Source organism: Camelus bactrianus, chromosome X (assembly GCF_048773025.1).
Source record: "Camelus bactrianus isolate YW-2024 breed Bactrian camel chromosome X, ASM4877302v1, whole genome shotgun sequence".
Taxonomy (NCBI): Eukaryota; Metazoa; Chordata; class Mammalia; order Artiodactyla; family Camelidae; genus Camelus; species Camelus bactrianus.
Genome location: NC_133575.1, coordinates 72327631 through 72355265, shown reverse-complemented (window position 1 = coordinate 72355265; position 27635 = coordinate 72327631). Strand labels below are relative to the sequence as shown.

General features: G+C 32.4%; 1 long non-coding RNA gene across 1 annotated transcript in view; it reads right to left on the bottom strand.

Annotated features, from left to right (window-relative positions):
* LOC141576388 (uncharacterized) overlaps nt 1-27635 on the bottom strand; it is a 217108-nt gene that overhangs the window by 60246 nt on the left and 129227 nt on the right. The window contains exon 3 of the long non-coding RNA XR_012504764.1: nt 24229-24366. This is a non-coding gene — a long non-coding RNA (uncharacterized LOC141576388). The remainder of the gene's footprint in view (nt 1-24228; nt 24367-27635) is intronic.

Genomic DNA, 27635 nt, shown 5'->3' with positions numbered 1-27635 from the left:
AGTATGGAGGTTCTTCAAAAGACTTAAAATGGAACCTATCATATTATCCAGGAATCCTACTTCTGGATATACATCCAAAATAGTGGACATCTGGATCTTAAAGAGACATCTGCCATTGTCAATGTAGCATTATTCACACTAGCCAAGATTTGGAAACAACCTAGACGCCCATCAACAAATAAATGGATAAAGAAAATGTGATAATAGACAGATAGATAGATAGGGAGATAGGGAGATAGGGAGATAGGGAGATAGAGATATATATGCATACATTGTAATATTATTCAACCTTAATAAAGAAGGAAACTCTGCCATGGTAACACCATGGATGGACCTCAAGGACACTATGTTACATGAAATAAGCCAATCATAGAAGGGTAAATGCTGCATGATTCTACTTACATAAGGTGTATGTATATATATATATATATATATATATATATATATATATATATATATATATATATATATATATTTCATTTGATTATTTGTGGAGTGATGGTGTGGCAAAACCAGTAAAAATATCTATAACCTTTCTGAGCTTCAGTTTTACTTTCCCTATAATCGTGTTTCACCCTTTCAAATGCTGACAACTGAAGAACATTTAGTTGATGAGAAAAATCTAAATTTCACCATTGAACCATCTATAACTTCAGTCTACCTCAAGGTTGCAAAACTAGATACAATAATTATGTTCATTATCATCCCTTTGACATCAGGTGGAACTGTTCAAAGATAAAAGTGAAAAGGCTATTCCCACTTTACTAATAGTCACTAATGTCTTTATATCACAGGGATATGTCCCAAGGTTTTCATGGATGTCTAAATTTGTAAATAACACAATAGTATTTAACTAACTCCTTGTATTAGAGATTTTAAGGAATTATCTCACATTCTGTGGAGGTTGGCATGTCCAAAATATCCAGGGTGAGCCAATAGGCTGGAGACACAGAGAAGAGTTGGAATACAAACATGATCTGTTAATAGAATCACTTCTTCCTCTGGAGAGATTAGTATTTTTCTTTTAAGGCCTTCAACTGTTTGAATGAAGTCTACTGACATCATGGAGGGTAATCTTCTTTACTCAAAGTCAACTGATTTGAATGTTAATATAATCCAAAAAATATTTTCATAGAAACATCCAGAATAATATTTAATGACAAATCAGTGTACCATGGCCTAGCCAAGTTGATACATAAAATTTACCAGTACACCCCATATAAGTGAATTTGCATAACTGAATATTTTACATGAGCCCATAAGACCTTCAGTGATTTTTATAAATAAATGAATAAATGTATTTATAAAACTATTAAATACTACCACTAAAATATACTCTACCTACTACATCTTTGTTGTTATAGCATTCCACAAACTTAACCGAATCATTAGTTTTATCCCTCCAGTACAATTACCATGAATATTAGTTTTCTATACTGTGTAGCAAATTTGCACAAATTTAGCAGCTTTAAACAACACAACATGCTCTGACAGCATCTGTGGGCCAATAGACTGATCACAGCTTAGCTGGGTCTTCTGCTCACAGCCTTGCAAATATTTCAGTCAGTGTGTTAGCTTGGCTGCATTCTCATCTGGAGACTTGGGAAGTTTTTTCTTCCAAGTTTATTTATTTCATTTTGGCTACAGTATGGAGGGCCCCAGCTTTATGCTGTCTGTTAGCATCAGGCCCTAGACGGTGTCCACAGTTCCTAGTGGCCACCCAAAGTTCCTCATCATGTAAGCTTCCTCAAAGTAGCTGATTCATTCATCAAGCCAGAAAAGAGCTCTAGTTGGCTAAGACAGTTTTATATAGGGTAACATAATTATGGAGGTGAAATTCCAGTGCCTTAACCATATAATGTAACTCAATCAAGGGACTAACATCCTATCACCTTTGTCATATTCTGCTGATTAGAAACAAGTCATGAGTACCAGGATCTATCTGACACCCCCCGTATCCCATGTATTAAAAATAAATAGTGAATGAATATGAATGCTAGATGTGGATGTTGCACATTAGCGGGGCCTACTCATAGTTAATTTCTGCATTCAATTTTCATAATACTAACAATTCGAATTTAAACCTCAGCAAAATCACAAATGATTATATATTATAATCTCTCACTCATGGTTAGCTTATTTCATAAATGCTAAACTTGTGAATGATACATTTTAATCCAGGGAACACAAACTCAAATATATAAAAATCAGATATATGAATGAATGAAAGCTGATTAGGGATTGTGACAGCCTGGAAAACTCATGTACCATTGAAGGAGTAGCCAACATTCAACAGAACAGATTATTGCTATATGGAGACTAGACGCCCACCATTAGCAACATTCCATTCTTTAAAAGAAAAGCTGGAAAGTCAGATTTACTATTAAAGCTCCAGAGGTTTTTAAATGTTACAATTGTTTCAAAAATATTTCAATAGTGCTAGTCAATGAAAACACATATCTGGCTTAAATCTTGCCCAATGGCTTATTACTTTCTTTAAAATGATCTGGAATAAAAACTATGTCTAAATATGAATCTCATTGAATGTTTTGAAATAAAAATCTTAAACCATTTAAACATGCAAATAGTTGTGAGTGGCAAAGGGCAGGAATTTCTGTTTTATAATTTGCAGGGCTACATCACAAAAAATGTTAAAATCCTATTCTCTACCTCCTTTTATTTTGGCAAAATTTTGTTCCTGTTGTTAAAATATCAACCGGACTATTATTTAATTCTCCTAAGAGATCTATCACAAACTAAGTTGGCAAAATGTGCATATTGGATATAATAACTAGATTATCTTAGGCATTAAAATTGTTTCAAAAAATTTTTTGCATACTAATCCATGATGTTTACCATATAATGTACTTTACTCCTTGTAGGCAACAGAAAACTCAAGATAGGATAAAGAACAAAAACAGCAACATAGGTAGCACAGATTATCCAAAATAATTACTCTGATATTTAGTTATTTAATACATATTTGAATATAAGCATATCAGATTATATATAAATCACTGAACCTCAAGTCAAATAACAAAACCGTGCAATGGAAAAATTTGGAGGGAACTGGAGGCCACCAATTTAATCTTCCTCATTTTATTCCTACCCTACAGTAACTGAAAATAGATGACCTCAATCCTAAGAAGTGTGCAAAGTATTAGCCTAAAAAAACACTAGCTATGGTTACATAGTTAAACATTTTGTTCAAAAGGAAAAAATAGCTTATTGTATCTTCAGGACAAAAAAATAATTAAAAAATAAACAGAGCATATTATCTAAATATAACATGAGAAAATATAAATAAGTGTTGGTAATGCAAGCAATCACACCATAGTTGTTGATACCAAAGTTGACTATATATGATGGAAAACATATCTTAAGAAAATCCCTTAAAGGTTTAAATTCAAAAGCAAAGCAGTTCAGAACATAATAATGAAAGAGAGTAATAACTTCATACTTAAATTAGACATTTTTTGCCAAGATAATTTTTGAATAATTACTGTAGAATATAATCACAGCTCTGAGGTTATTAAAGAGGAAAAATAAAAACATGTTCTTCTAAATGCAGTTAATCTAAATAGTGATACAAATTCAATAAGAATAAAGCCATTAATGTTAATTTTGCAGCCATTAAAATATCCAAATACAAATTTACTAGGAGTAAAATGGTTAATGGATAAATAAGTAGAAATACATTCTCTAAAATTTGTCAGCATTTAAAGTATGCCTAGCATTTTTCTTTTCATTTTACTATGGGAATTCTAATTTCCCGGAGATTTTTATAGTGAACTTTTGTTCATTTCCTGTAATAACAAAAAGGGTTCCAAATTGTCTTTAATCTAATTATTGCATCTAATGCTGAGAAAGATGACAACTTCTTAAAAACACAAAATATTTCAGCATTTGCATGTAAATTTTAATTAAACATTATGAATAGATAATGTACTTTCTGAAACTATGGACACATAAAAGGTATACTATGAATTTTGTAGTGGGAGTGTTCAATTATTTTTAATAATTAAATATATCCCAACAAGTGGCCTAGCTTGGGACTTAATCATAATTCCCTACAGGCAGGAGGAATCATGACAAAACAAGCAATCAGCCAGAGAAGCTCCAGAAGCCCTGATGTTTGCTTCCCCTGCCCAAGAGGTGAGGCTGCAGGCAGGTGCAACTAGCAGGAGGGACTCAGGCATAGTGGATATCAATTCTCAGAAAGACTCTTTGTCCCTATGGGCCTGATACTACCCTCCTCCACCTAGGGATACCAGGGTGGCCAGAGGGCATCATTAGTAGACCCTTTCATAAAAATTAGTATTGACAGGAGAGCCTTCTTATCCCAGAGGTCCTGGGACTCCCTTCTCTCACTGAGAAACACCCAGTGGTCAACTGAGGGAAACCACTTCTGTCCCTTTAGGCACCACCAGCAGGGATAGATGGGAGCCCTGATGACATTAGGTGAATTGAATAGAACCAAGTGATCAGACCAAAGTAACACTGAAAAGATTATGAAAATTAAACTGTTAGTGGAACCACAGCCCCGAAAAGTCATCCAGGACCTGTATACTAAACATAAATAGAGTGAAGACTTGCTAAAATAAAATATTTAAATAGAGCCCAGAATTTCCAAACATAGTAGATAAAATATCCAGGATACAAGAAAAAATTTTTGATTATACCAAGAGCCAAGAAAATTACAACTTGAATGAGAAAAGACAACCAAATTTTGCCAGCTTTGAGATGAATCACATGTTGGTCGGAATGTAAATTGATACAGTTACTATGGAAAAAAGTATTGAATTTCCTCTAAAAATGCAATCAATCCTACTTCTGGATATATATCCAAAGGAATTGAAATTTGGATCTTGAAGACATATCCGGACTCTGGTGTTCTTTGCAGTATTACTCACAGTAACCAAGATGCTGAGGCAACCTAAATGTCCATTGACAGATAAATGGATATAGAAAATGTGGAATGCACACAACATGGCATATTATTCAGCTTAACAAAGAAGCAAATCTGGCCTGCTTGACAACATGGATGAACCTACAGGACATTATGCTAAATTAAATAAGCCAGACACTGAAGAGCAAATACTGAATAATACCACTCACATGAATAATTTTAAGTAGTCAAACTCATAGAAGCAGAGAGTAAAATGGTGGTTGCCTGAAGCGGGGGGAGTGGGAAACAGCAAAGTATTAGTCACAGGGTACAAAGTTTCATTTATCTGAGACAGATAAGTCTCGGAGGTATAGCGTACGACATGGCACCTATAGTTAACAATATTGTAAGGTATACTTAAAATTTTGCCAGGATCTTATATTATGTGTTCTTATCATCACGATCATCATCATCACAGAGAAGGTGGGAGAGAATTTTTGGAGGTACTGTGTATGTTTATGGCATAGATTGTGGTGATGGTTTCATGGGTATATATTCATCACCAAGCTTATCAAGTTGTATACGTTAAATATGTACAACTTATTGTATGTCAATCAAACTTCAATAAAGTGATTTAAAAATTTCTCTACATCTGGATGAATTTGCTGGCGATTTCTATCAGACATTTAAGGAAGAATTAAAGAATTAGCATCAATTTTATACAATCTCTCTTAGAAAGTAAAAGTAAAGGGGAACAATTCATAGCTCATTTTATGAAGCCAGTATTGTCTTGACACAAAAACGAGAGAAACAATATACACAAAAAAGAAAACTACAGACCAGCATCTCTCATGAACTTATGCAAAAATCCTAAACAAAATATTAGCAAACCCGACTGAAAAATATATAAAAAGTGGTACACTCTAATACCAAGTGGGAATTATTCCAGGTGTGCATGACTGGTTCAACATTTGAAAATAAATATAATACACCATATCAGTAGATTACAGAAGAAAACATGATTATATCAACATGTGACACAGAAAAAAGCATTTGACAAAATACTCTTAACAAAGTATCATTCATATAGTTAAGGTACACAACTGAAAAAACTGACACAGGATCTGTATGCTGAAAAAAGACAAATGGTAATAAAAGATTTCAAAGAATGGCTAAATAAACGGACTGATTTCAAAGAAACAGAGAATAGAATGGTAGTTGCAAGTTGGGGGGCTGGGGTGGTATAGGTCAAAGGGCACACATTTTCAGTTATAAGAATAAGGTCTGAGGATCTGATGTGCAGCATGGCTGACTATGGTTAATATGGCATTGTATACTTGAAAGTTGCTGAGAGTAGATCTTAGGTATTCTCACCACACACATACAGAAATGGGTTAACTATGTGAGATGATGGATGTGCTAATTATCTTGGTCGTGGTAATCATTCCACAATGTATATGTGTATTAAATCATTACATTGTACACTTTAAATATATATAATTATATTTGTCATTTTTACAATAAAGTTAAAAATAAATAAAATAGTTTGAGCAAATTTGAAAGAAAGAGAAAAATATTTCTTATTGAATTTAAAAAATAGAATGGAAAAGGTCTGATTTTTTTGTAATCGGTAATTTGTTAATTCAGATCAAAATCATTTTGAGGTCAACTAAATTAAAATTTACTATAAAATATACTCAGAGGTAACATAGGGCTTATGAATAATGAGGAATTATTGGATCAAAATCCAGGAGGAGATAGTAACCATGGTGTTTAATCTAGTACTCAGTCACTTTTTTTTCTGATGATATTATACAATCTTGAAAAAAAAAAAAAACAGCTGCTAACATGAATTATGCTTTTGGTGACCTTACAAGACTAGAGACATCAATCAAAGCCTAGGGTTTACCAGACTATTGGACTCTAAAACAATCTTACATTTCATGCAGCTACCCCAAGGGCTATAAATCCATGGTAAGGGGGAGCTGAAAGTCAGTAATTCCTCCTAAAATTTTATAGTCTATCGTCACATCATCAGGGTGCTCTGGATCAGTAGCACTGCCAATATTGTGGGAGAAAGCAAATGAAAATTATTTCTGGAGGAAAATACAATCATACTAAGACTCAAATAATTCCCATAAATGTATTTTAAAAAAATAAAAGTTCCTGCAGAAAATCAAATAGAACCAGGCACAAAACAGAACTACAGACAGGAAGGCTATATAATTTGGAGGGACCAGTGCAAACTAGAAATGTGGTACTTCTTGTTCAAAAACTATCAAGAATTTTGAAACGACAACAGCATAACATTAGACAGAGTGTGGGGCTCTTAAGCAACTGCACAAGCTGTATACCCATGAACCTGATCCTATCCATGGATAATAGACCCATAAAATTAGAGAGTATAGTAGAGAGTATAGAGAGTAGATAATAAAACTATTCTTTTTGGCATGCTTAAAGAAATATAGGCCAGTATTTAAAATTGTGGCAGTGACCTGGAAACTACAAAAGGTGTCATAAGAAATATTTGAAAAAAGACTATTTAGGAAGTTGATAATTGAATACTATAGTTACCAAAATTAATGACCAAGTTTAACAGGATTATACAAAGTTGTGGAGAGAACTGTTGACAAAGAAAATTGATTAGGGGAATGATTAAAAATGTAAAATTGAGAGAAGAAAACAGAGAAAATACAGGTAATAGGGCAACATCCATAGAGCAGAGAGTGAGAAGATTTATTTTATATTTTAATTGGCATGCCAGAAGAAGGGGAGAAGAAAATGGAATACAGAAGATAATTAGAGAGCAAAAGCTAAAATAGTCCCAGAACATAATCTATTCATTCAAGAAGCCTAATGAATCCCAAACAGGATAAAAAAAGAGAAATTTGTATTCTTCTGGTTAATATGGTCCATAAAAACAATACCCTCAAATTTAATGGTTCCTTAAATGTACTGAGTGGATTCAAATGATGTCATATATATAACGTACACAGATTAGTACCTGGCACATAGTTAATCTTCAAAGAAGTATTAGCTCTGTAATACATTTTATACATGATTTTTGATTCAGTTGTGAAGTCATGGCAAAAAACTGTCAATTTCCCCTTGTGGGCAGTTTGCTAAATTCCCACCCCAATCGTATCCCTTATTAATTTCTAACTCTCTGGGGCTATGATTTACACATCCCAACTTCCTCTCTTCTTGGGGTCCCATTTTTGGAGGCTACTAAGCATATACCTCAACCATCCTCCTTATCTTGCTCTCACACTCCAGGACCAGGTACTAGACAAGTAGGGACAACACCTATGCCCAAGAGCTCTCCAAGATACTCAAATTAGCCAGTCCACTGGGAACCTGAGAAACCTAGGGAAATCCCATCCTGTTTGCCATGCATAAGCTGCTCTGTACAGCTCCAGCTTGCTGCTACCCTGTCCCCAGGTACAACTGCCTGTGTGGCCCTGCATGACAGACTTCTTTCATTTGGACTAACATACATAACAAAGTTTTGTCTTTCATCTATAAGGAGTGTTGGTGTTTTGTATCCCACCATCAAAAGAATTTTTAATCTGAAACAATCTCTTATTGACATTATTTTAGTTACTAGACCCATGCCCATAAGTTATATTAAATAGTATTTTAGTAGCTTAGATAACAAGGTTTTTCTTTTCACTTGAAAAGATTATCTAGGGGTCTAGTTATGTCTAGAAAATAAAATATTACATATCTAGTTTAATAGAGATCATGTGTAGTAAAGTCATCCTTCAGTTCTAGTCAGATTAGTAACTCTTTTGAGATAGCTCAAGACATTTACACAACTCAATTAAGACTAAAGTAACATATCAAATGTGGGGTTACTTGTGTGAATTTAAAAAACTTTTTTAGTTATTACTAAACTGAAGTTGTGTGCACGGCAGATTGTAAAAGGCATTTAATATAAGCTTTAAAACAAGGATTTGCAAAGGCAGTGTATACATTACATCTTGCTCTTATGTCCCTGTTATCACTTTGTGTTGACGTTGGCATTGATTATTTTTGGTAATTTTAGGGCAAATTAAAATTCACTATGGTTTTAATGTGTCCTTTCATTTTTCTATATTATTTTCCTATACTTATTCACTGGGGAAAATGTGGCTTTTAATAAAAGAAATTTTCCATGTAAAAATCATTTGGAATCTGTCCACTAACTGTTCCTCAGAATAAAAGGGCATGAAAGTCAGAAAAATTATAGTACATGTATGGATGGTTCTTATAATAAGAAATTGAAATTCAATAATAGCCAAATTCAGCTAATATAGTACTCATCACAAGGAAAATACTAAAATGGGGTTATTGTGGTTCCAATAATCCATTGTACTGGAGAATTTTTAGAGTTTACAAAGCTTTATGCAGAATATGACATTTAGGTGGCCTTATTTCATTTAGAATCAATTATTTTTAAGCTTTCATGAAAGCATTCCTTATACCTCTTTTTCAATAATAATGGATAAGCTAAGCTAGTCTGTCTTTTCTTAAGAGAATATAGCAACATGTCATTCAAGGTGATCTCAGCATTTCTTTTAATTATAAGATTGAAGTAGCTCATATGCATAATTAAGTCATATCAAATGGAACTATTTTCCTTTTGGCTCAGCAGGTGTACTACTTTGGTTATATAAATCTATCACCTTTTAATGAGAAAAAATTGAGAATTTGTGAAATTACTTTAAGGGAGTCAATAGAGATGGCTGTGCTATGATATTGAAAGGTGTTTTGGCATAAAATAGGAGATTTGGCTCACATTTTTTGTTTTTATATACTGTAAATTCTGATTTTATTTTACTTAAAAGTAGTATGGATATGATTACTTGAATATATAGCTCTCATTGTGCTCATTTTTATAATATACCAATGAAATATTAATTAGGATACAGCTACATCTGTATCCTTAGGGTGTAAAAAAGCATATGGCTAATGTACTTATCCTCCCAAAGGAACTTTAGTTGCTTCTATCATAAATTTTTTGAAAGAAAATAAAGAAATATTTCCAGAAATATCCTTATTTAGCATAAGATGTTGTAAAAGTGCTCTGTACACTTTACTCGGAGTACCTTACAGCTTTTGTGGAGTTGGAACTTTATGTAATTTGGGGATCCCTGACTATGAAAAGAGTATATAGCATTACCAAAACAAAATTCCTGCTTTTATCATTTGGCACTATCTCTGGGTCACTCTCTAATTCCTTGGGATTTTTCTTAACACTGCCCAAAGCTTTTCTTCATTTAAGTCTCCTCATTTGAACCATCTGTTGTAAAATCTGTTTCTCCTGGTGTTTCTGCTATCAAACTCAAACTTCCAATAGGCCTTCAGTACTACACAGCATACCTATTATATTTCTCTGTTTAATTTACAATCACATTCTCTAGTATGACTATTTCACAGCCTTTGCATTCTAATAGAACCCATAACAATCCTTCTTCTTCCATAGTCCCAGCTGATGATCCTGCTTTTCGATTCACTAAGAATATGGAAGCAGTGGAATAACTCATGCATATTATTTCACCACTGAAATCTAAAAACCTAAATATTTGTTATACATATACTCTAATTCTCTTCTTGTTAAAAATAGAAAAATGATCTCTGCACTTTTCTGCATCCATGTACCCCACTTATGGATTAAATCCCATCTGCTACTCATAGTTTGTTGCATAATTTATTATCAAACATAAACTCTTTAAGAGTGTAAGAGGGCCCTATTGATAATCATACCAGTACATCAGGCAAGACTGAGACAGATTTCACAAGAAGTATGCATGAATACCCTTTATCTTACCTGTTCAGTGATTTTTCTCCTTTAATTTTCCCTGACACACATAACTGTTTCATTTTCCATTTTACTGAAACATTCTTACGAACAGAAAAATAAGCTAAAATAGGAGAGTGATGTCATCAAATTGGCAGAATAGGAAGCCTCATACCTTCCTTCCTTCCATAGACACACCAATTTAACAATATCTAGACCAATTCCCTTTGAGAGAAATCCAGAAACCAGTTAAGAGGCTCCTGCAACCCAAGCAAGCATGAAACCAGCCATGTCAAAGCTGTTATGAAAAATTCTAATACCCTCTCATTAAAATAATTAAAAGAACAAAAGATTAAGATCACATGATGATCTTAATAGATGCAGAAAAAAGCATTGAGAAAATTTGATATCCTGTTTCACAACAAAACCCCACAATAAACTAAGAATAGATGGGAATTACTTCTACATAATAAAGACCACACATGAAAAGCCAACAGTTAACATACTCAATGGTGAAAAACTGAAAGACTTTCCCCTAAGATCAGCAATAAGGCAAGGATGTTCACTATCACAGTCACAATTTCTGTTTAACATAGTACTGGAAGTCCTAAGCAGAAAAATTAGGCAAAGAAAGAAAGAAAGAAAGAGAGAAAGAGAGAAAGAGAGAAAGAGAGAAAGAGAGAAAGGAAGGAAGGAAGGAAGGAAGGAAGGAAGAAAGAAAGAAAGAAAGAAAGAAAGAAAGAAAGAAAGAAAGAAAGAAAGAAAGAAAGAAAGAAAGAAAGAAAAAGAAAGAAAGAAAACTCATCCATATCTGAAAGGAAGAAGTAAAATTATCTCTGCTCTCAAATGACACAATCACATATGTAGAAAACTCTATAAATATTTCACAAAAAACTGTTCAAATTAAAAAATGGTTCAATTAAGTTGCAGGATACAAAAAAAATACAAAAATCAACTGCATTTCTATACACTAAGAATTCACAATTTAAAAAGAAAATTGAGAAAAAAAAGCTTATTCACAAGCATCAAAAAGAATAAAATAGTTAGGAATAAACCTGACCAAAGAGGTGAAAGAATTGTGTACTGAGCACTACAAAACACTAATGAAAGAAATTATAGTGGACATGCATTTATGGAAAGACATTCTGTGCTCATGGATTGGAAGACTTAATAGTGTTAAGATGTTCATACTACACAAAGTAATCTACAGATTCGATACAATCTCTAGTAAAATCCCAGGGTCATTTTTTACAGAAATAGATAAAAGCATCCTAACATCCTAAAATTCATATGAAACCACAAAGGGCTCCAAGTAGCCAAAGCTTTCTTGAGAAAGAAGAACAAAGCCAAAAGCCTCATACTTCCTGGTTTTTAAACATACTAAGAAGCTACAGTGATTAAGACATTATGACACTGGCATAAAGATATATAGACCAACAGAACAGAATAGACAGGCCAGAAATACACCCATGCATATACACTCATCTGATCTTTGACAAAGGCTCCAAAAATAAACATTGAGAAACAGACAGTCTCTTCAACAAATGGTTTGGGAAACTCTGGATATCCACATGCAAAAGAATGAAATTGGACCCTTGTATCACACCATATATAAAAATCAACTCAAACTGGATTAAAGTCTTAAACATGAGATCTGAAGCAATAAAATTATTAGAAGAAAACATAGGAAAAAAGCTTCTTGACTGCTCTGGGCAATGATTTTTTTGGATATGACACCAAAAGCACAGGCAACAAAATTGAAAATAGGTGAGACTGTATCAAATTAAAGCAGCTTCAACATAGCCAAGAAAACAACCAACAAAGTGAAAAAGCAACCTATAGAATGGAACAAAATATTTGCAAGCCATATATCTGATAGGGTGCTAATATCCAAAATATACAAGGAACTCCTACAACTCAGTATCTAAATAAATAAACAAATAAATATAAAAATAAAAACACACAAATAACCCAATTTAAAAATGGGCAAAGAACCTGAATAGCCATTCCTCAAAAGAAGGCACACAAATTGCCAACAGGTATATAAAAAGATGTTCAACATCTCTAGTTATCAAGGAAATGCAAATTAAATCCACAGTGATATATCCTCTCACAACTGTTAGGATGGCCATTATCAAGAAAAGCAAAATAACAAGTGCTGGTAAGGATACAAATTAGAACGTTTGTGCACTTTTGGTAGAAATGTAAATTTTGCAGTTGCTTTGGAAAACATTATAGAGGTTCCTCATAAAATAAAAAATAGAATTACCATATGATCCAGATTTCCACTTCTGGATATTTATGCAATGGAATTGAAATCAGGATCTCCAAGAGATAACTGCATTCTCATATTCATTGTAGCATTGTTAACAGTAGTCAGGAGGTCAGTATAAACTCAGTGGCCATAAGTGGTTGAATAGATAATGAAAATGTGGTATGTACATCTAATGGAATATCATTCAGCTGAAAATAGAAAGGAATTGTGTTATGTGTGACAACATGGATGAACTTTGAAGACATTATACTAAGTGAAATAAGCAAGCCAAGCACAGATGAACACATATTGCATCATTCTTCTTATATGAGGTATCTAAACGAATCAAACTAATCAAAACAAAGTAGATGGTGGTTGTCAGGGACTGGCTGGGGTGGGGAGGAAATGAAAAGTTTCTATTGAATGGATATAAAGTTTCAACCATGCAAGATGAAAAATTTCTAGAGATTTGATTTATAACAGTACTTCATATCATCAACAATACTGTTCTGTGACTTAAGAAATTTGTTGGGAATAGGGAGGAGGGTATAGCTCAAGTGGTAGAGTTGTGCTTAGCATAACTGAGGTCCTGGCTTCAATCCTCAGTGCCTCCACTAAAATTAAATAAATAAATAAACCTGATTACCTCCTCCAAAAAAAAAGAAATTTGTTGGGAATAAATTTCATGTTATATGTTTTTTACCACAATAAAAATAAGCTGAAATAACTCCTATCTGCTAAAAAAAACCAAAACTCCCTAACTTGAGATTTTGCTTATTATTGCCCCATTTTTGCATGGTCTTAGAAAAATTCCTGGACTGTATTATATATAATCACTGACACCATTTCCTGTCCTCCCATTCACTCTCTCTACACACACACACACACACATACACACATACACGTATATATATACAACACATATATTATTGAGATCTTTCTTCCTTTTTAGTATAGGCATTTAGAGCTACACACTTTATTCTGAGCATTGTTTTCATTACATCCCATAAGGTTTGATATGCTGTGTTCTTGTTTTAATTTGTGTCAATGTATTTTCTAATTTTCCTTGTGACTTCTTTATTCATTTTTTTATCTAGGAATATCTGCTTCAATTCCCACATATTAGTGAATTTTTCAAATTTCCTTATTTTTTCACTTCTCATTTCATTTATTGTCTTTGGGGAATATACCTCATATGATTTTTATGACCTCAAATATTTTAAATATATGGAGGCTTTTTATTGCCTCGTCCGTCCTGGAGAATGGCCCCTAGAAGAGTGTTTTTTCCACTGTTCTTAAGTGAGTATATTACAGGTATCAGTTAGGTCTAGTTGGTTTATAGTGTTTTTCAAGTTTTCTATTTCCTTGTTGATCTCCTCCCTAATTTTTTAATTAAAAATGGAGTATTGGAATCTCCAACCAGTATTTCTAAATACTATTTATGCATTTCTCCTTCAATTCCATCAGTTTTTGCTTCATATATTTCGTGGCATTTTTGTTATATACCTATATGTCTATAATGTTTATATTTTCTTGATAGAGTAAACTTTTTAGCATTTTAAAATGTCCTTTGTCCCTAGTACCAATTTTTGTCTTAAATGTATTTTGTCTGATAGTGTCATAGCCTAGCTTTTGTTTGTTTTGCATGGCATGGTGTTTTTCATCCATTTGCATCCTTCAACATGTTTTTGTCTTTGAATCTAATATGTGTACTTTACACAGCAATATAGTTGGACCATTTTTTTCTTGTTGCTTTTGTTATCAATTCTGCCAATTACTGTTGTTGGAGTGATTAATTTATTTAACTTTAATGTAATTATAAGAAAGTTAAGATTTATATCTGCCATTTTGTATTATTTTCTGTCTTATATCCATTTTATTCCTCTCTTCCTCCATTTACTTTTTAAATGGCAAATGTGCATTTTATAGTGTGAAACTAATTCCCTTGCTCCTCTTGCTTTATTTTTGAATTTTCTTCATGGATGCCCTGAGGATTGCAAGTAACAATTTAATTTTTTACCAATTTAGTTCTGATTAATATGAACTTAATTTCATTGGTATATAAAAATATGTTCCTATAAAGTTACATTTCTTCTCCTCTCTTTTTACTATTATTGTCATACAAAAAAGTGCTGAAAAATACATTTTTAGTGTCTTTAATATTTACCTATGTAGATACTTTTACCAGTGCTCTTTAATTCTTCATGTGGATTTGAATAATTGGTTACTGTCCTTTCATTTCAGCTTGAAGTACTTTCTTTAGTATTTCTTCTAATGCAGGCCTGCTCTCAACAAATTACCTCATTTTTTTGTTTGTTTAACTTGGGATTTCTAAATATTTCCTTCATTTTTGAAAGGTCATTTTGCTGGGTATAGAATTCTTGGTTGATAGCTTTTTTCCTTTCAGCTCTTTGAATAAATCATTTCACTACCATATGGACTCCATAATTTCTAAGTAGAAAAAATTAGCTATTACCCTTTTATAGGATTCCTTGTACATGAAGAGATACTTCTTTCTTGCTACTTTCAAGATTCTGGCTTTGTCTTTGTCTTTAAAATTTATCTTACTTGAAATTCTGTGAACTTCTTAGATGTGTAGTCCAATAAATGCATTTCATCAAATTTGAGAAGTTTTTGGCCTACATTTTTTCAAATACACTTTATGCTTCTTTCTTTCTTACCTTTTACTGAAATTCTTATTTCTTCTACAAATTTTCTCTGAGCTTCTGTTTCCTCATCTGTTACACAAGGATAATTACGATGGCCACCTGTATTAGCTAGGGTTCTCCAAAGAAATATAACCAATAGGATGTGTGTGTTTGAGCAAACATCTGAGTACTATAGCCTAACCAATTTGTCATATGATATTAAACCTCACACCATCAAATATGCTACATAAAATATAATACATTTTAAATATAAATGTGGTATTAGATTTATATGTATATTAATAAAACTTATGCCTTGTATTAGAATGGCTTGATTTTAAAAAAGACTTATTTTTAGAGAACAGAGATATGTGCATTTCTTTCTTACCATTGCTGTGAAAAATTACCACAAACTTAGTGACTTACCACTAATTTATTCTCATAGAGTTATAAGTCAATAATAATGTTTCTAGCATGGTTGCTCTCCTTCCAGAGGTTTCAAGGGAGATCTATTTTTTTTCTTTTTGTATTTATTAAAGGCTTATTGCATTCCTTGGATCATGGCCCCTTCTACCATCTTCAAAGCCAATAGCATAGCATTTTCACTTTTATCTGACCTTCTGTCTCCCTCTCATAATTTGTGATTACATCAGGACCACCTAGGTAATCTAGAAATAATACTCCTTTCTCAGGATCCTTAACTGATGCATATCTGAAAAGTTATTGTAGTTATATAAAGCAACAGATTCATAGATCTAGTGATTAGGACATGGGCTTCTTTTGGGGGGATGCCATTATTCCTTCTACCATAATATGAAAATATAAACTATGGTGTTCAATCTGAACTTTAGAGTTATATGCCCCCAAATACCTTAATACCTTAATGACACAGGAAATACTTCATTTTATTATAAGATATAATTTAATCTGTTTTATCATTTGAAAAACTATGCAATATAGATAACATGAATATAAGCTGAGAAATAAGTGTTTATATATTCCAGAAACAGTATCTAAATGGAACATGAATTTAGCCTTCTATAATTCACCCTTTGTGAAACTGTACTGGCGCTAATTATTTACTATTTAACTAATAATTTTATTTTATTCAAGAATATTGACCAACAATAACATAAAACTCACAAGTCTCTGGTGTGTAAAAGCTTTTTCCATTTCCTGAGTATTACCTTTATGCATTTCCAAATATTCATTTTTATCAGCTTCTACCATTTCCAACATTCTTCAGCTGTCATAAACAATGGCTAGCCATCTCATATATAGTGACTTTTAGCTCCCATTATATAATTTATTTGTCCAGATCAAGAAACTTGAACTTATGTAGAGCAGCTACATAATTTCTTTAAATATATTTTTATATTTTTGTCACCATTTTTTTCTCATCAAAGTTTTAATTGTCCTAAAATAAAAAGGTGTTTCTCTTTGAGAAATTGAAAAAAAAAAACCCAAATTGAGCATTCTGCATTTATTCTTAATATATATCAACCAATAAGAATCAGGTGTAGATGTTAAAGAATAAACTTGAATATCTTTGTTACTGTTTATGTTTATTTTCTCTTGTGCTATCCAAATGGAGATGAAGAAAATAATCTTCCAAAGAGGTAAATATTTTTGTAAATTATTGTTAACATATCTTTTTAAGGTACTTTAATTTTTCATTTTTTTTCTCAAGTGATCTATTTATCAACTATTTTTTAATCTTTATAATGTATATACTCTTTTTAAATCCTTTTAAAATTTATTTCACAAGAAAGCCTGAAACTGAAAAAAAAAAAAGCCTGAAACTGGATGAAGTGCATTAATAAAATTTTGGATTTCTATTGAATACAATAAAAGTATCATTTATTTTTGTGGATCTCAATCATAGAATTAACTATATATGTATAATAAAATTTGCAAAAGAATAAAAGAAAGGTAGATTAAACTAGTACTTGTCTGACAGAATCACCTATAGATCATTTACAAAAGATGCATGATTATCCCAACATCTGATCCTCCCTACCCTACTATCCAAACACAAATAAAATTTTCCAAATTTGTAGGAAGGTAGACAAAAGACGTATTCTAGAAAAAAATTGGGGGAAATTATGATCCTCTTGGCCTCCTGCAAGACTAAGAACAGCTACGTTAAATCATACAGCAAATAAACAAACATCTAGCTGGATTATCTATGACTGTAACTCTAGTGGTGGTTACTCACTAGATATTCAACCAGCGGTCAAATTCACATTGTTGGTAACATAGCATTGCTTGTTCTGGAGAGCATACTTATCAAGAATGTAGATGAATGTATTCATATAATATGAAAAACTTAGGAAGCTAGAAGCATTTGAAATATGTTATGTGGACCAAAAAGAAAAAAGAAAAGGTATGACAAATCTAATGAGAAGACATTTATTGTGGATATATGTATCTGAACTAAAAAAAAAATAGAAACAAAGAAGCACAAGACAGTAAGTGTCCGATTTTCAGATGGAAGAAATATGCATTAGAAATACAGGAGAAAGACTTAAGAACATTTATTGTCAGAAAATTCATTATGAACCAGCAGGAATGTAATTACAATAATCCTAATATAAAAATTATCATTTCAGCAAAAATTTAGTTCCAAATCAGAGAAGTAACAGATAAGTGAGACATCAAAAATTAAGGTGTCTTCAGAAAAGAGTAACCAGAGAGGGATGAATAGGGATATTTAACTTAAAGAAAATAAAATTTAGCATAAAGACAGATTTTATTAAAGTCAATGAATGTGGAATTTCAAAATTAAGAATAAATCCATTTATTAGAGTTAAGAAAAATGTTGGCCAACTCATCAATCTCCTCAATGTCAAAACTTGTCTCCTTACTGTAATGGGAACATATGAGAAAGCAAATGAATTAATTGTACTTTCCTACAGTTAGTTGGCATAGATCACACAGGGAGAGAGGTGAATGAATGTTTCCTGGATTGGTAATAGCTACAAATTTCCCTATAACAATAGATCATTCACAATGAAAGAAGATAGTTAAATTAGTTGTCTTTTTTTTTCTTGGTGATGTCATACACTATCTCATCTCCAGATGACACATAAATGACTTCCCTTTTTTTTGCACATGTGAATAGACAACCCTTAATATTATCTGTCCTCATAAATGCTAATAGTGTAGTATGTAAAATTCCTTTTCACATTATGCTGTTCATCAGAATTAATTAAAACAAAACACTAGCTCTAGTAGAGCATATCAACCACTTTACTAACACATTTATTTTCTTCCTTATCCGTAGCATTAGCTTAAAATTTTATTTTGCCTAAAGTTTTCCTGAGAAACACACTAGTTTTCTTAAGATAAATGATATTCCTAAAGTTCATCTGTATTATTCAAGTGAACAGTATGACAGATCTTCGGATGGCTGCTGGGAAGATGTTAGGCACACTGTTAATGGAGGCAAATGATCACCAAAGACATGCAAGTAAAAAAAATTAGCTATCTCTACAAAATCCTACACAGTATGATTTCATTTTGAGTTAGAAAACCTTGACCAAATCTTCTTTTAAAATTAGAATTTGATAAGTATTTCAATCTGTTACAAATTTGTATAATATTGCATTTTGTAACAATCTCTCTTAGACCAAGGTTGACTGAATATTTAGCATCTACATTGCACAGAGCAGGATAAGCCCTTCTCTACTTATGTAGCCTGCATTATATAATTATATACTACTCAAGTGTAATTATTTCTTGCTGCAACAGGCTTCTCTCATATATAATGAAAGAGCATCCTGACTGCTATTTGCCTGCCTAATGGAGTTACTTATATTTCACTGAGGAATAATGTATTATTTCCTTTCCTGAATATAGGAAATACTTCGACTTAGAGATGATGAGGGTTCACTTACTTCTTTCAGGTTAAAGATGTTTGGAAGATATTGACAACTCTCTCTTGTAGCTGAGAATTCCACAGTAAATAAGCAATACAGTCTGACACCTCTACACTTCTACACCAGGAACTATTTTTTGTTTTGTTTTTTGTTTTGTTTTTGTTTTTATTTTTTAACTTTGTCTTTTTTGAATTCTGCACAATTCATGTAAGACACAAATAAAAACTTTACCTTGGCCCTGCCTTTAAGTTTCTTTATTTCTTCATTTTGTGTGTTTAATCTGGGCACTAAAACCTTCACTATAATTTTCAACTGTGGATCCAATCAGTACAAGTATCTATTAGACTAAAATGTATATTCTCAGTGGGTGGTCTGGAGAACCCCTGGAGACACTTTTAGAAACTTCTAGGGGTCAAAACTCTAAGACACTTTTAGAAACTTCTAGAGGTCAAAACTTTACTCAAGTAACACTAAGATATTATTTTCCTTTTTCATTGCTACTCTTTTACAAATGTAGAGTGGAGCTGTCTAGTAACTATATGATGTATGATGACTTCATTGCCCTGATAGCTAATGGAATATGTGTTTTTATATTCTCGTATTTTCTAATATTTGCAAAAATGTAAAACATTGCCACTTTTACTGTTTTGGAAATGTAGTCTTTTCATTAAAAATATTATTTATGTAAACATGTAATTCATTTCTGCTAATTTAAAATAGACTATTGTTGATATTTTTATTGAGGTAAAATATACATAACAAAACATACCATATTAACCATTTTAAGTGTACAGTTCAGTGGCATTAAGTACAGTCACATTGTTGTGCAACCATCTATTTCTAGAACTTTTTCAGCTTCCCAAAATGAAACCCAATACCCATTAAATGATAACTTTGCATTCATCTTCCCCCCCGGCTCTGGAAGCCACCATTCTACTTTTTATGTAATTATTATTTTTAAATGAACTAAATAAACATAAATTTTAAGTATCAGTTTGATGACTTCTGGTCCAGTCAAGATGGTAGGTATGGATTTATTTCTCCAGGCTCCTGCCTGCCAAGTATAAACTCTAGAAATAATAGGAGGCAACTAAAGGACAATTCTGTTAGATGGTATGAAATAGGCAAACTGGTTGTGACCCCAGGACTAAAGAAGCAACAGAGAGACAGGGCACCATGCATCTCCCTAACACAATAGAAAGTGATCATTACCCAGAATTTCCTTGTCCTCAATCAAGCCACAGAAGGAAGCCCATCTTGGCTCACTCTTCCCTCTGATGGAATGGTATCCTTTCCAGTAACACCAGGTGAGCCCTGCATCACAAGCAAAGGGGATAGACTGGCCAAAAACAAGTGGCCAGAAGAAGTGCTCACCTTCCCAGCAGGGCTGAAGACATCCTTCTACACACAGAGATACCCAGGTGGTCAGGGAGTGATCTAGGAAGTCTTCATCACTGTGAGCCTGACAACCCCCTCTCCTATCCAGAGACACCAGAAAAGACTGGCAGAAGCAGCAGGAGGAACTTTATGACAACAAGTCAGCCTAAGAAGCATCTTTGTCCCTATCCATCTGAAACCCTCCTTCCCTACTAGGAGATGAATCCAGGCAGCACCTGCAAGGGAACCCCCATCATTACAAATGACTCAGGCAAGGAAGCCTTCTTTCCCCCAGGAGCCTGAGAGTTTTCTCTTCCCAATTAATATGTAAAGTCAGAGCAAAGAAAATTACCAGGGACAAAAAAGGGGCATTATATAATAATATAATGGTTACTCCACCAAGAAGATGTAACATTCAAATTGCAAATTATTTTAAAAAAATTAAAAGAAATCATTTTTTAATCCTAGACGTCTCTCAATCCTTCACCTTTTATCTCTTCTCCTTGAACTTTTCACTAAATCCTATTGCTTATGTATCCTAAGAATCTTTTAAATTGGACCCAGGCTCTCCACCATTCTGACACATGCTTTTCCAAGGCCTCGATGATCTCTCACCAGTGTTGCAACTAACTTAATACACTTAATTGCCCTCCATTTTTCTTGTCTCTATTCTATTCTCCGTTTTGTCTCCAGATTACTTTTTCCTAACAGATGTGACCAACTACATTTTTCCCATTTATGATCATTCTACCTCAATAGTTTTTTTTAAAAGCATCTTCCACAGTGTTTAGAATACAAAAGATAAGATTAATAAATTTTTGTTGAAGAACTAAATGCTTAGAATTTGATTGCTAAAGCATTTATAGGGATATTTTCCTGTTTATTCTAAGAATTTTGGTATATATCTAACATACAAACCAGATGCAACAGAAATCTCACAGACATAGAGAACAAATTGGTGGTTGCCAGAGGGGAGAGGTTGGGGTTGGGTGAAATAGGTGAAGAGGATTAAGAGGTACAAATGTCCAGTTATAAAATAAATAAGTCATTGGGATGTAATGTACAGCATAGGGAATATAGTCAATAACATTGCAATAATTTTATATGATGACAGAAAGTTACTAAACTTACTATGGTGATCTTCATAATGTACATGAATGTCAAATCACTATGTTGGAATAAATATAATATTGTATGTCAACTATATTTTAATAAAAAATCATTTATCTTTTAATATATTTTATACATTTTCTTCATCTCAAGATGTTTCAATGCAAAAGTTACTTTATGACTTTAATTATTCATATATTTAAGAAGTTTAATTAAGAATTTATATCATGGCAAGCAATATTGAAATAAGCACACAAACATAACAAAAGGTAGTCCATGATTTTATAAAGTTCATGATGCTATAAGGGAAGAATGCATAAAATAAATTATAATACAATATAAGTGCTATAAAAATCTTAATAAAGTATAGAGAAAGGCCTGACTAAATTTTTCTGGGAAGATTTCTCTAAGTAGGCAGTTCTTGTGCTTTACATTCTTGTTAATATTTATATATGTAGGTGATATATGATTTTTTACTCTCAAGTATACTTTTTGGGGTTTAGTCATCCATAATTATCAGTCCATAAAATTCACACACGAATGATCCCATCCTCTGTAACTAGAAGTATTTTCATAACCCACATTTGGCCACAGAAATTCCCCAGAATTTTGTTGGCATGGTCTTCTTTGCCACCTTGTGGATTGAAAATTATGTTAACATAAAAGGAAGGAGAAATGTATGTCAGATAATGTTTTGCCTATGTTTTCCTCTAGGAGGCTTATTGTATCTTGTCTTATGTTTAAGTCTTTGATCCATTTTGAGTTGATTTTTGTATATGGTGTAAGGGAGTGTTCTAGCTTCACTGTTTTACATGCTGCTGTCCAGTTTTCCCAACGCCATTTGCTGAAGAGAAATGAAACTTACAAGCTTCTGCACAGCAAAGGAAACAATAAGTAAAACAAAAAGACAACCTACGGAATGGGAGAAAATTTTTGCAAGTGAAACTGACAAAGGCTTGATCTCCAGAATATATAAGCAGCTCATATGACTCAATAAGAAACAAATAAACAACCCAATCCAAAAATGGGCAGAAGACCTAAACAAGCAATTCTCCAAGGAAGACATACAAATGATCAAAAGGCACATGAAAAAATGCTCAATATCACTAATTATCAGAGAAATGCAAATCAAAACTACAATGAGGTATCACCTCACACCAGTCAGAATGGCCATCATTCAAAAGTCCACAAATGACAAATGCTGGAGAGGCTATGGAGAAAGGGGAACCCTCCTACACTGCTGGTGGGAATGAAGTTGGTGCAGCCACTATGGAAAACAGTGTGGAGATTCCTCAAAAGACTACGAATAGACTTACCATATAACCCAGGAATCCGCTCCTGGGCTTGTATCCAGAAAGAACTCTACTTCAAAAAGACACCTGCACCCCAATGTTCATAGCAGCACTATTACAATAGCCAAAACATGGAAACAGCCTAAATGTCCCTCAACAGGTGACTGGATAAAGAAGAGGTGGTATATTTATACAATGGAATACTACTCAGCCATAAAAACCGACAACATAATGCCATTTGCAGCAACATGGATGCTCCTGGAGAATGTCATTCTAAGTGAAGTAAGCCAGGAAGAGAAAGAAAAATACCATATGAGATCGCTCATATGTGGAATCTAAAAAACAAAAACAAAAACAAACAAACAAACAAAAACAAAGCATAGATACAGGACAGAAATAGACTCATAGACAGAGAATACAGACTTGTGGTTGCCAGGGGGACGGAGGGTGGGAAGGGATAGACTGGGATTTCAAAATTGTAGAATAGATAAACAAGATTATACTGTATAGCACAGGGAAATATATACAAAATCTTATGGTAGCTCACAGAGAAAAAAATGTGACAATGAGTGTGTATATGTCCATGTATGACTGAAAATTTGTGCTGAGCACTGGAATTTGACACAACATTGTAAAATGATTATAAATCAATAAAAAATGTTAAAAAAAAAAAAGAAGGAGAGCGCTCACAGATGCTGAGAAAGGGATAACTTGCATTTTTTTTTAACTTGGATACAGTTGTGTCTCAAGCCACAGATGATGGGCTCTTGACTTTCACGGGACAATTGATTCACTTCTTTTCTTAATGAATTTTTGAACAGGTTTTCTGTCACCTGATCAAAATAATTCTGATTACCTGTATATTCATAAATTATTTTGGATGAATATACTCTAAATAATGTTCCAGTGTATAAAATAACATTTAAAGCATTAATATTAATGGCGAGACTAGCTTATGAACACACAACATAGACAATTTCTATTTGCACAACTTACCAAATGTGTGACTTGCAGGCAGCTCATCCTTTTCTGTATATCAGCCTGAATATGTCAATGAAGATGACGATCACCTACATGCTACTTCACAGGGTTGTTGCTCTACATGTATAAATTTCAAATATCAAGTTGCGTTCCCTAGACCAAACAAATTTGTTATATAGTTAGATTGTATTCGCACATAATAGGATCTCATTAAATACTTGTTCAATAAATGAATGAGAAAAGATATTCACAATATATTTTATAGGCAGTGTGACAAATAGATGAACTATAGATAACACCTGTTTCAAAAAAACTGACAATCATCTTTTTACAAGGTTGGATATTATAAATTTGAGATACAATCCTAATGCAGCACCACTTCCATAAACATTTTATATTTCCCTTCTTCAAATTGAATGGATAAATAGGAAGGATTTTGAAATAAATGGAGAATCTATCATACTGAATAATCACTAACATTTTAAGTCACTATGAAAATATTTATAATTAATGCATCTCCCTTTTTTATCTTACTGTTTCACTGAATCAAAAATGAAGTTACACATTTTCTCTTTCCCACTTTCCTCCTCCTTTAACCCACATAAGGATACCAAATGAAGAAAAATTATGTCACAATATAAACATAAGTATCTTAACTATAAACTCAAATTTGCAACAAGGAAATCAAGGACCAACAGGGAAGTTAGGTAACTTGCTCAAAACTGAACAAATTTTTGGAAACAGACACAGGCATAGAGTAGTGATTCCTCATATTATAGCCCAGTATTTTATATTTTAAATGTGGTGTAATAGCTGAAATTGTTGTTACTTTCCATGTACATTCATAAAGCAGAATTTCTTACTGTATTCTTGAAGAGCATAAGCAAAAAAAAAAATTAGATTCATGTAAGAGATAACTAAAGAGTTTTCCCTCTTTCAATGAAGATTCAAATATGGATTATTTTTCATAAAATCAAACACATTTATCACCATTTATAGTATCTGACTATAAAATACATAAAAAGAATGTTCTAATATACTTAAATATATATTTTTGGAATAATAGTCTCAAAATAAACAGATATATATTATACATATTATACTGGAGGCACAAATGTAAAATGAAGCCACATAGCACTGGCATTTGTTAGATAATTCTAGGGGTATTCATTATTTTACTGTGAACTAACAGATGCCAATTGTTTTTAGAAATCCTGATATATATTATATTTTCTATTTACAGCATTTCTAAGGATATGCTTATACATAGAAAGCAATAAAACCAATATATACATTTAGTGACAATTATGTGACAGAAACTGTTACTAGTTTCCAAATATTTACTATGAAAATAAGTTATTATGTGAAAAAGAAGAACATAAGAAATGAAATGAGTAGACTATTATCTAGACAAAAACACTGAGTAAAATGACAATTATCTGGATGTCCAGGGCTGAAAAATCAGTCTAAACATCTGCTTCATCTGCCAATTAGTAGAACTTAGACTTTAATGAACCTATTCAATTCAGCAGCCTAACAAGATGACTTGTATAGGAATTATACTTTGGTTGAATAGCATCATTCTAACCCCACCAACTCTCATTTCACCTTGAGAAGAGAGTGGGTCTCAGCAATCATCACAATAGAAAGAATAGCATTATAAAACTCTCAGAAGAAAACAACAATTTTTCAAGACCTTTTAAATTTCTGGGTGTTTGGAACATAATTTTAGTAAACTTAGTTTGGGAATAATTTTAGAATAATATAAACATTGCAAAGATAATATAGGGAATTCCTGTATACCTCTCATCCTGTTTCCTCTATTCTTACCATCTTACATTGCCTTGGTATATTTGGCAAAACTAAGAAACCAGCAGTGCTGTAGTGCTATTAACTAAACTCCAGATTTGATTTGTATTTTATCAGTTTTTTATTTTTCATCAATGACCTATTTCTGTTCATAGAGCCAATTCAGTGTACCACATTGTATTTAGCTGTCTGAGTGTTGTTTTCTCAAAAATATGATTAATTGAGTCCTTGATATTTAATTAGTTTTTAAATGGGAAAGACAAATGAACTCAGTATTTCCATTTCCTTACTTACTAATCGATTATACAGGGAGATCAAAAAAACTATTCGGCAATTGTATCAGTACACTAAAACCTGCCTTTAAAAATTTTTACTTTAATAATCTAGATTCATTTTTTAAAATTCTGTGATGTGATGTATTTTATTTCACATTTTTTTCTGGATATCAATGGAAATATTTAATCTTTCTCCCCCAGGCTATTCATTTTGTACTCATTAAAAGCTCACATATGAATTAATGCTATTATTGGCATATTGAATTTCATAAAGCAAATGCAGTATGAGATTTAAGAATCCTGCACATTGATCAATGAATAACTCCAGGGCTCTTTTTTTAATCTTCATTTCTTAATATCCTTTTTTTATTTCATTCATGAGCTATTTTTTTCTCTTTGGGGGGATTTTCTTTTACAGTAGTGAGGATTATTGGCACTGAAGATGTTTCTCCCCGTGTGTTATAATTAAGATCATAAACTAATTGTTATTTGAATTCAATGCTATTTTAAAACATTTAAAAATTCATAATTAGCATTTCTTCTCACCCAATTAATGTAGGTAGTGATTTTTCTGGTGCCACTGAGTAAGCAATTTCTTGTGTGTTTTCTTATCTTTTCAGCTTAGTGAGATTTAAAGGATATATATCAAGGCATAAGCATTACAAAAACAATTGATAATTAATGGGAAAAAAAAAACGGCCACAATCACATTTTCATGAGTTCAGTTAAGACTTCTATGGCCAATTTAAATTTTTTTTTTTTAGATAAAAGGTGGGCCTTATTTTAAAATTTTCATGTTTTAAATTTGGGCCCATGGTTACTACATATTGCATTGAGATTAAGATAATTTTTTTGCTTCACGAAGTATAATATAGTATCATGTAATATTTCTGAACCTGCAAAATTGTTTCTATTTCAACTTACTAACTTTTGAAGTTACTATAGCCTACATTATAAATAAGGGAGCCATTTCAAAGTAGTTTTCTGTTGCCAATACTTATGATGCCAAATCACATTAAATGTTAGTAGCAAATTTGATCAAAGGGTTAGTAGAGGAGATCATAAATTGCTTCTTTGATTAATCATAGGGAGGACCACTCTGGTTTCAGTTTTTGCACTGATATAAGACAGAAGTCTGGAATTTTGATTTTTACATTTATTGAACACAGAATACTCAGCATGACTGAGTAGCATGCTATGCAAAACTGACTCATAAAATGATAATTTTTTTTCAGGATACCATAATACAAATTTAAAGGAACTAGAGCCTGAAAACTTCTGGGAGTTGATAGAATTCCAGATAAAAAGAGAGAATTTATATTACTAGTATATGTACCA